An 8,609-nucleotide genomic window follows, 5' to 3' on the forward strand; every position below is an offset into this window, starting at 1 on the left:
TAATGGTGTAGGAAAAATGTATTCATGGAATATCCAGGATGTAATATGTATATAGTTAGTAGGTACAGGTAAGGGTCCAGAGCTATGAATAGAGATTTGGGTTATAGATAAAAATCGGTAAGTTACTTGTTTATAAGTAGTATCTGATGGCATAAGGCAGAATGGGGTGTCTGGATAGGAAGCTGAGTAGGAATAGAAATGGATTAAAGGTATGGCTCAGTGCTTGAGCATCAACGTATGAACCAGGAGATTAGGATTCTATTCCCTGGAGGACACATGCCTGAGTTGTGAGCTCAATCCCCAATGTGGGGCATGTAGGAGGCAGCCAATCAATGAATTTCTCATCATTGATATTTCTCTCCCTCCTCCCTTCCTCTCTGAAATCAATTATATATATATAATTTTTATTTTTTAAAACAGATTAAAGACACATGGTCCTGGGACAACAACTTCTATAGGGAAAGCAACTGAAGAACAGCCTACAGTGAAGACTGGAAGGAGAACCAGAAGAGCAAAGAGATAAAACCAAGTAAGTGTGACGCATAAACCAAGAAAGAGGAAAAAACGAACTGTGTGCAGCAGGGCCAGGAATCGGATGTGCAGGATTGTCTGAGGAGCTAGTAGGGTGCACATGAGAAGATTTATCCAAGGGATTTTGGCTAAAGAAGAGAGGCCTTTCTTCACATATGCACCCTATCAAGAGAGGCAGTTGCAGAAGCCAAAGTTTTTTCATCAGAAACTCTGAAACATGGAAGCCCAGCTGTGTTGCTTTTCATGTCTAGATAACAAAGTGAGAATGAGCCAAGAAGATTCTCCTATTCCTTCACAAATAAGAGTGTGGCTGTGGGACTTCCATTTTAGCAGCTCTTGTGCTCTGGGACATTTGGGGCTATCGTTTTCACTCACCAGTAGCAGTGAGCCATAGACAGGTAGGTCAAGCCTTCTTAAAAATGGAAATCCAACTGCAGCTAGCTTTAGTAAACATGGGTTTTGTGGCTCACAAACCTGGGATGGACAGGAAAAGACTCAGGGACTCAAACACTGCCTCCGAGCACATTCCTTTTTCTCCAACTCTTATTTCAGCTTTCTCTATGCTAGCTTCATTCTATTTTTCTTTAAATGTCTCCTTCCATAATGTGTGTGTGTGTGTGTGTGTGTGTGTGTGTGTGTGTGTGTTCTATTTGGAAGGAGGTGGACACAGATGGCTTCTGGCAAAGCTTGGCTCTTCTTCCAGCTTAATGACCTGGAGGAAAAATGAAGGACTACTCGTTCTATTTTCTTATTTAACAATCCTAGGAAAATCACCAATTCATCAGATTGGCCATTTCTTATACTAAACCCTACCATTGTCTGACTGGGTGAACTCCCTTCTCCAAGTGACGGAGTCAAAGGAAGATCTTCCCTCGAAGGAATTGCTTTGCTGGTATCAGAATGAGGGGGAAAGGAACAGTGGGTGCATAAAAATGAGATATCAATTATTCCTGTGAACTTGACCAATGGCATCTACAGCCTTTGGAAGTCAGAAAAGGCTTGGATTACATGGATTAAGTGCTACCTAGGTCAACTAAGGCATGGATTGAAAAGGGTTTGTAAAATTAAGAAATTAATGATCATTGTTCTGTAGACAAAGCAGTTTCAAGCAATGTTGAAATCAAAAGCCAGTTGGCAGTGAGCTGAGGAATAAACAGGAGGTGAAGAAATACAAACTCCATCAGAGAGGACTCCTGGAATCTAGAAGCTTTGCTACAAAAGAAAAGAAAGCAAAAGGATATGAGGATAAAAAGACAATTGGGGAAGAAATTCATTTGGAAACATCTTTTAAAAGTTATTTAAGTTTCTTAAAATACTTGCAATCCTATCACATTTCTTTTCTTCACTCATACAAATTCAAACCTTTGCACTTCAGGGTATACAGTCCATTAGTCTTTTTTTTAAATATATTTTATTGATTTTTTTACAGAGAGGAAGGGAGAGGGATAGAAAGCCAGAAACATCGATGAGAGAGAAACATCAATCAGCTGCCTCCTGCACACCCCTCACCGGGGATGTGTCTGCAACCAAGGTACATGCCCTTGAGCAGAATTAAACCAGGGACCTTTCAGTCCACAGGCTGACGCTCTATCCACTGAGCCAAACTGGTTTTGGCTACAGTCCATTAGTCTTTGCTCAAATCCTACATGCACAAAACGAAGCAAGACATTTAACCTCTTTGAGTCTGTTTCTTTATTTGGAAAGTGGAATAATAGTACTTACCACAGAGTAGTATATAAGAATAACCTACATCTCATTTTTATACACCCACTGTTCCTTTCCCCCTCATTCCAATACCAGCAAAGCGATTCCTTCAAGAGGAATACAGAGGTGTCACTCACCACTTGTATTATTTTGGTATAGTTTCAAGTTTTGCATTTTCAAAACAAGTACTATTATAAAAATAAAATCCATTTTAAAAATAAAAATGGAACACTTCAAAGATCTTTAATTTCAGAATTTTTAGTTGTTGCTTTTTCCTTTTTCAGAAACAGATGTTCAAAAGGACTGTTTGCTGCTGCAAAGTATTCACCTTCCACATGCCACATATAATGTGATTATGAGCCTTGTAAGATATACAGGCTAGTGTAATACAACCTTTCTCTTAATCATGTGCCTAAAATTTGCTTTTGTATGTAGGAAAATAAAATTTATGGAACCGGATAATGTAGCTGTTTTATTTAAAACCACTTTATTTTTACTAGCTAGGACTAATAAAACTCTTCAATGGATTCTAAGTTTACATTTAGAAATATTTACATGTCACTGTAGTTAGTGATCACAGGTGAAGAGAGAGCAAAATAAGTGAGTGAGAATACATGCCTGGTTTGATGAAAGGTAGTGATACCTTTTGCATATGACTTAAATCATAAAGTATTTCCTTCAGAGGGTGATAAAATATTCCAACCATCTTCAGAGTGACAGTAATTTACTGTCTTGGAGAGTAGAACCTTTGAGACATGATGATTACAGGAGATAAAAAAAAAACGAGAATTCTCTCTATTGACTTTAATAAATTTTTTGGGAAACACCTGTTATAAAAACATTCTAAGTCCTTTTTGCTCTGGGCCACATACAAAAACCCCTATACCCCCAGTGAGAAATATGAAAGCTGGGTCACAGTGTGGGATCCCAGTAATTGGTTCAAGCCCTCTCTAGAATTTCTGAGCTTTTAAACCCACAAGATTTTCATGTGGAAAATTATATTATACTGGATCCTTAGCAAGCAGTATAAAAACATTTAAGAGCCTAATTGTTCTGGCTGAGAATGCCAATAATACATTGAACAGAAATGGCCAGAATGGGCACCCTTGCCTTATACCCTAACTTAGAAGAAACATTTTTAGAGTTTCCTGTTGTATAAGAAGTCAGCTATGGGCTTTTCATAAATGCCTTTATTATGTTGAGGTCATTTTTTTCTATTCCTAGTTTGCTGGAAGTGTTTATCATGAAAAGGTGGCAAAATTTGTCAAATGCTTTTTGCATCTGTTTAAATGATCATGTTCTGTTAATGTGGTGTATCACATTAATTGATTGGCAGATGAGAAGCCATCCTCATATCCCAAGGATAAATCCCACTTGGACCTGATATGTCAGCCTTTTAATGCTTTAGAATTCAGCTTTCTAGTATTTTAATGAGTATTTGTGCATCTATGGTCATCAGGGATATTGGCATGTAGTTTTGTTGTTAAGTGTCTTTGCCTGGCTTTGTTATTTTGGGTAGGGGGAGGGGAGAGGAAGTTCCAGACAGATTGGCATTAATTCTTCTTTAAGTATTTAGTACAATTTACAAGTGAAGTCATCTGGTCCTGCATACATAAAAAAAAATGAGAGATATGCGTACAATGGAATATTACTCAGTCTTAAAAAAAAATGTAAATCCCGCAATATGTGACAATGTGGATAAATCTGGAGCATATTATGCTATGTGAGACAAGTGAGTCACTGAAGGACAAATACTGCATTATTTCATAAAAACCAAAATCATACTTACCAATCCTAAAAGCATTTGTTAAAACCAGAAACAAGTCAAAGATGTTTATGGTCACCAAAATTATTTAACATTGTTTTGGAAATACTAGCATAGTTACAGAAGAGAATATGAATCTAGATTAGGAATGAAGGCAGGGGGAAAACTCAAGAGGTTTGTTAGCTAAGGGCTAAGTTCTTTTCCTCAAGAATGTTTATAGTAGATTAACTGAAATGGGTACAAACATGCAATAAAGCATCTATCAATTACTTCCAACTCTAGCAGCTCATGGTGGCTTGCCCAAGAGCCAGTCCCTAATAAAACTACCAGTAGCAGATGAAAAATTACAGCATGTCTGTTTTGCTGAGGTTAAATTACTTGACTATTTTTTTCAGAGTAAATGTTTTTCTGAATTGTGTCATAGTTTAAAGGGAATTGGCAAGATTTCATATTCACCTTATAAGATATTCCCACACAATTAAAAAGAAAAAGAAACATAACTAGTCCAGAGTGATAATATAAATTGGGGTCTGAGCTGGGGGAACTGAACAGTAACCAAAGGCAATTGCATATTATTTAGGATCCTGAGCCTTGAACCTGGGACAATCTAAGTAAAGCCAGAACCTTCAATATGCACAATAAATTCTCAAGAGTATCCATCCAAAGAAACAAAATAGAGTTATACATTCTAAATCAATAAAGAGGAAAAGTAAGACAAAGTAAACATAAAATTATATTGATCCAAAAGAAAAAAGAAAAAAAAAATATGTAACGACATGAGAGCACAGAGAGAGCAACACAAAAGAAAATCAAAATCAGCCTGGCCAGTGTGACCTTCAAGCTATGAACCAGGAGGTCATGGTTCCATTTCTGGTCAGAGCACATGCCTTAAATTGCCAACTCAGTCCTCAGTGTGGGGCATGCAGGAGGCAGTCCATCAGTGATTCTCTCTCAACATTGATGTTTCTATCTCTCTTTCTCCCTCTCCCTTCCTCTCTGGAGTCAATAAAAATATATATATTAAAAAACCCACTGTAGTACATGAGGGGGTAACATATTAGGGCAGAGTATTGACACTAAATGCTGGAAAGATGGAGTAGGCTCCTCTTCTTCAAAGTGCTTGCATTACACAGAAAAGCAATTGTGCAAACATGGATAATAAAGTCCAATTTCCACGACTTTCAGGCCAAATTCTCTGAAACATCAGTTTGAGTATTAAAAAGCCTTATAAAACAATATTGGTTACATTGGTTCTCAACAGGAAAGACTTTAAAATCTTAAATTAAGAGTCTCAAGTGTAATTCAGGATTCCCTCTTTAAGTAAATTTAAAACAAGTCCCAACCCTTGATGTAAATTGTTTCCACATTAACACATGTGGTTGCAAGTTTAAAGACTCTCGTGATAAATATAAATAATTAACTAAATTACCAAAACTTTGGTTTGTTTTAAACTCATAATTGTCATCAATTGAATATATTTTTCTTCCAGTTTAAATGTTAACAGCAATCCTGCATCTCTGTTTACTGAAAACATAATGAGATTTAGTTGTTCAAAAACAAATAATTAAAATTCAACCACCAAATAAAGCTTTTCTTAAAAAAAGAAATAGTTGGACTAAAAGACATGTAGATGTTAACAGGACATTATTTCGAGGCATCTAAAAGTTGTTATTTCTTACAATTAGTGTTTCAAGCTGAAGATATAACTATCCAGAAGTCCCAATATTTTAAAGGAATTAGTCAGGAGCATAAAGGTATGTAGAAACAGAAACTATTTAACGGCCTGTGGAATAATCTCTTTTCATACTATGACTTGATTTGCTTATAATGCAGCTAATTCACTCTTTCTTCTTGAAATCCCTAAGATACATTTGATTCTTCCAACAGGGAATTTTGGAAGCTTGTTGAAAATATACAAAAATTGTTCAAATACACAATACCTATTTTGTTCATTTGGAAATGATTATCATTGACCAGAAAACATAAACTCTGTAGAGAGAAGTGAGATGGTGGTATGAATTGGTATTCCTAGTAGGGCAAAGGAGAGTTGAGATAAAAACACCAGAAATAGAGAGTTGGAAAGATGAAGGTGATAAACAGAGATTCCTATGCATGAAATTCAGATTATTTGGTGATGAGTTCCATGCTTGATTCTGGGACCCACATATTCTTGCTATGAAGAAAACTGTACAATAAACTGGTCTGAAAGTCAAAGAATATACTTCATCTTGTAAGTAAGAACCCCATCCTTTTCAGACTGTTGTGTCCCAATGTGTGCATATCTGAATGTTTAAGAAGCCATTTCACCTTTCAGTTGGGCCAGCCACTAACAGATAATGGTATAGGCGATAAACCAGTTAATTTATAGGCATTAGTCCATCACTGTACCTCCTTTGCTGTGAAATTAGTTCATTTCACAATGTTATGAAAAATGTCATGACAGTTGATAAGACCTTCTCTGGGTGCACAGATGGTGTTATTAGCAGAAGCATTACAGAAAGGGAAAGCAAATCCATATCCAGAATATGTTTCTATTCAAATGAGGACAAACATCTGCCTCTTTCATATGAAAAATGTCCAATGTCACCACCCAAGTTTGGTTAACTGGCCCCAACCCTCCCTACCATTCAGAGGGCTCATGTGGGTTTTTCTGTTGACAGATGAGACATTCAACAATATCATGAGCCAGGTGATGCCTCCTGCTGGTTTTTTTGTACAAATGTCACCTTCTCATTTAAGCCTTTGCTAATTGCTCTAGTTAAAATTTCACCTTTCTCACTTTTCCTCCTACAGATTCCATCTCCATACCTTGCTTTCACCTGTCAACTTCTAACATAACCCATGACTTATTTATTATCTTTATTTTTGTCTCCACCCAGTAGAGTGTAAGTTTCATGAGGGCAGAATTGCTGTATTTTATTCACTGCAGATTCCTCAGCATCCTAGATCAATGTGGGCCAAATGTTGGTTGCTCAATTAGTATTTGTTAAGCAATAAATGAATGAACGCTATAAAAACTACATATACTCTGTGAGGAATAGGTATATTTCATCAATTCAGAGAAAAGAGAGGCAATGACCACCCCTGTTTGCAAATATACACAGCAGTATCTTGTCACTATATTCCAGTTTCTTTCGCAGATTTTGATGATCAATTGTCTTCTTCCGCCAATCATGGATGTTATTTGGTGCCTACATCAGTGGCCCTCAAACTTGATAATGCATCAGTATCACCTGGAAATTATTTTCAAGATATAGTTTCCTAAGCCTCAAACCCAGAAATTGTACTGAATCAGGATCTCCAGGTGCAAAATCTCAAATGTAAATTTTTCAAAAGATCTCCTAGCAAAACTGATACCCAATTAGGTTTGGGAACGCCTGGATTAAATTATTCATATCCTGGTGTTAGCTACTCAGCTGCCAAGGCAACACAGAAAAAATATCAATTACAGCTCTACTTGTCTTAGGCTAATGTACACAATGCTGAAAATGATATCCATGTCTACCATTATTCATCCCCTGGAAGTATAAAATCTGATGTGCTTTTTATAATGCTTACTCCACAGTATCCATTCAACAGTTATCTAGACTTTTGTGCAATGACAGGAGATGAGGTTAAGGTTGATGTGTATAACCCACACTGGACAAACGAGAATAAGAAGAGGAGAAAAAAAAAAAAACAGTATGAGAATAAAAAGAGAAAAGTATCACTGGTATTGGCTAAGAACATAGTTTTTTTCTAACTATGTTCTTAGCCAATAAGTTATGAGTACTACCCTCAAAGACTAGTTTAAAAGAATAAATAAATATTTCTCTTTAGTCTGATATGCTCCCAAGGAATAGTAAGAAAAGTAATGCTTGAATAAAATCATTTTAAATTCCTCTTTCAAACTTTATCAAGTTTTTGTTTAAAATTTTTCTAGTTTTGCCCTGATCAGTTTGCTCAGTGGATAAAGCGTGGGCCTGTGAAATGAGGAATCCCAGGTTCAATTCTGGTCAAGGGCATGTACCTTGTTTGCAGGCACATCCCCATTAGGGGGTGTGCAGGAAGCAGCTGATTGATGTTTCTCTCTCATTGATGTTTCTGACTCTCTATTCCTCTCCCTTCTTCTCTGTAAAAAATCAACGAATTTTTTTTTTTAATTTTTCTAGTTTTATGCACAGATGGTGTGGCTCAGCAGTTGAGCATTGATCCAGGAACCAAGAGGTCACTGGTTAGATTCCCGCAGACTGAAAACCCATTGGGTGTGTAGGAGGTATCCAATCAATGATGTTTCTCGTGTTTTTTGATATTTGAAAACACTGATGCAATAAACATTTTTGGGGAGTATCATGCTTGAGGCTCACTGAACTTCTTGAATTTATAGGTTTATGTCATTTGCCAAATGTGAATTTTTCAGTCATTTTTCTTCAAACTTTTATTAGCACTGCACATTTTCTCTCTTTGGGACTTGACTAGTATAAATGTTCAACATTTTCACTATTGTTCTATAGGTCCTTGGGTTCTTCTCATTTTCAAAAACCTTTTTTTCTTTTTGTTCTTCTGATTACCTAATTTCTATTGATCTATCTTCAAGTTCACCAACTCTCTCTGTTATTTCCATTCTGTT

General features: G+C 36.4%; 1 long non-coding RNA gene across 2 annotated transcripts in view; it reads left to right on the forward strand.

Moving 5' to 3' along the window:
- Nucleotides 1-8,398, forward strand: part of LOC311625435 — a 100,119-nt gene extending 91,721 nt beyond the window's left edge. Inside the window, exons 2-3 of one of the 2 annotated variants that reach the window (XR_014795503.1) lie at nt 421-929; nt 8,152-8,398. This is a non-coding gene — a long non-coding RNA (uncharacterized lncRNA). Of the gene's footprint in view, nt 1-420; nt 930-2,519; nt 2,688-8,151 lie in introns of those variants that run through there. The other variant, XR_014795504.1, reaches the window with a different exon arrangement.
- The last annotated feature ends 211 nt before the right edge of the window (nt 8,399-8,609 follow it).

This window comes from Pipistrellus hanaki (genome assembly GCF_964339955.1).
Source record: "Pipistrellus hanaki genome assembly, chromosome: 7".
NCBI lineage: Eukaryota > Metazoa > Chordata > Mammalia > Chiroptera > Vespertilionidae > Pipistrellus > Pipistrellus hanaki.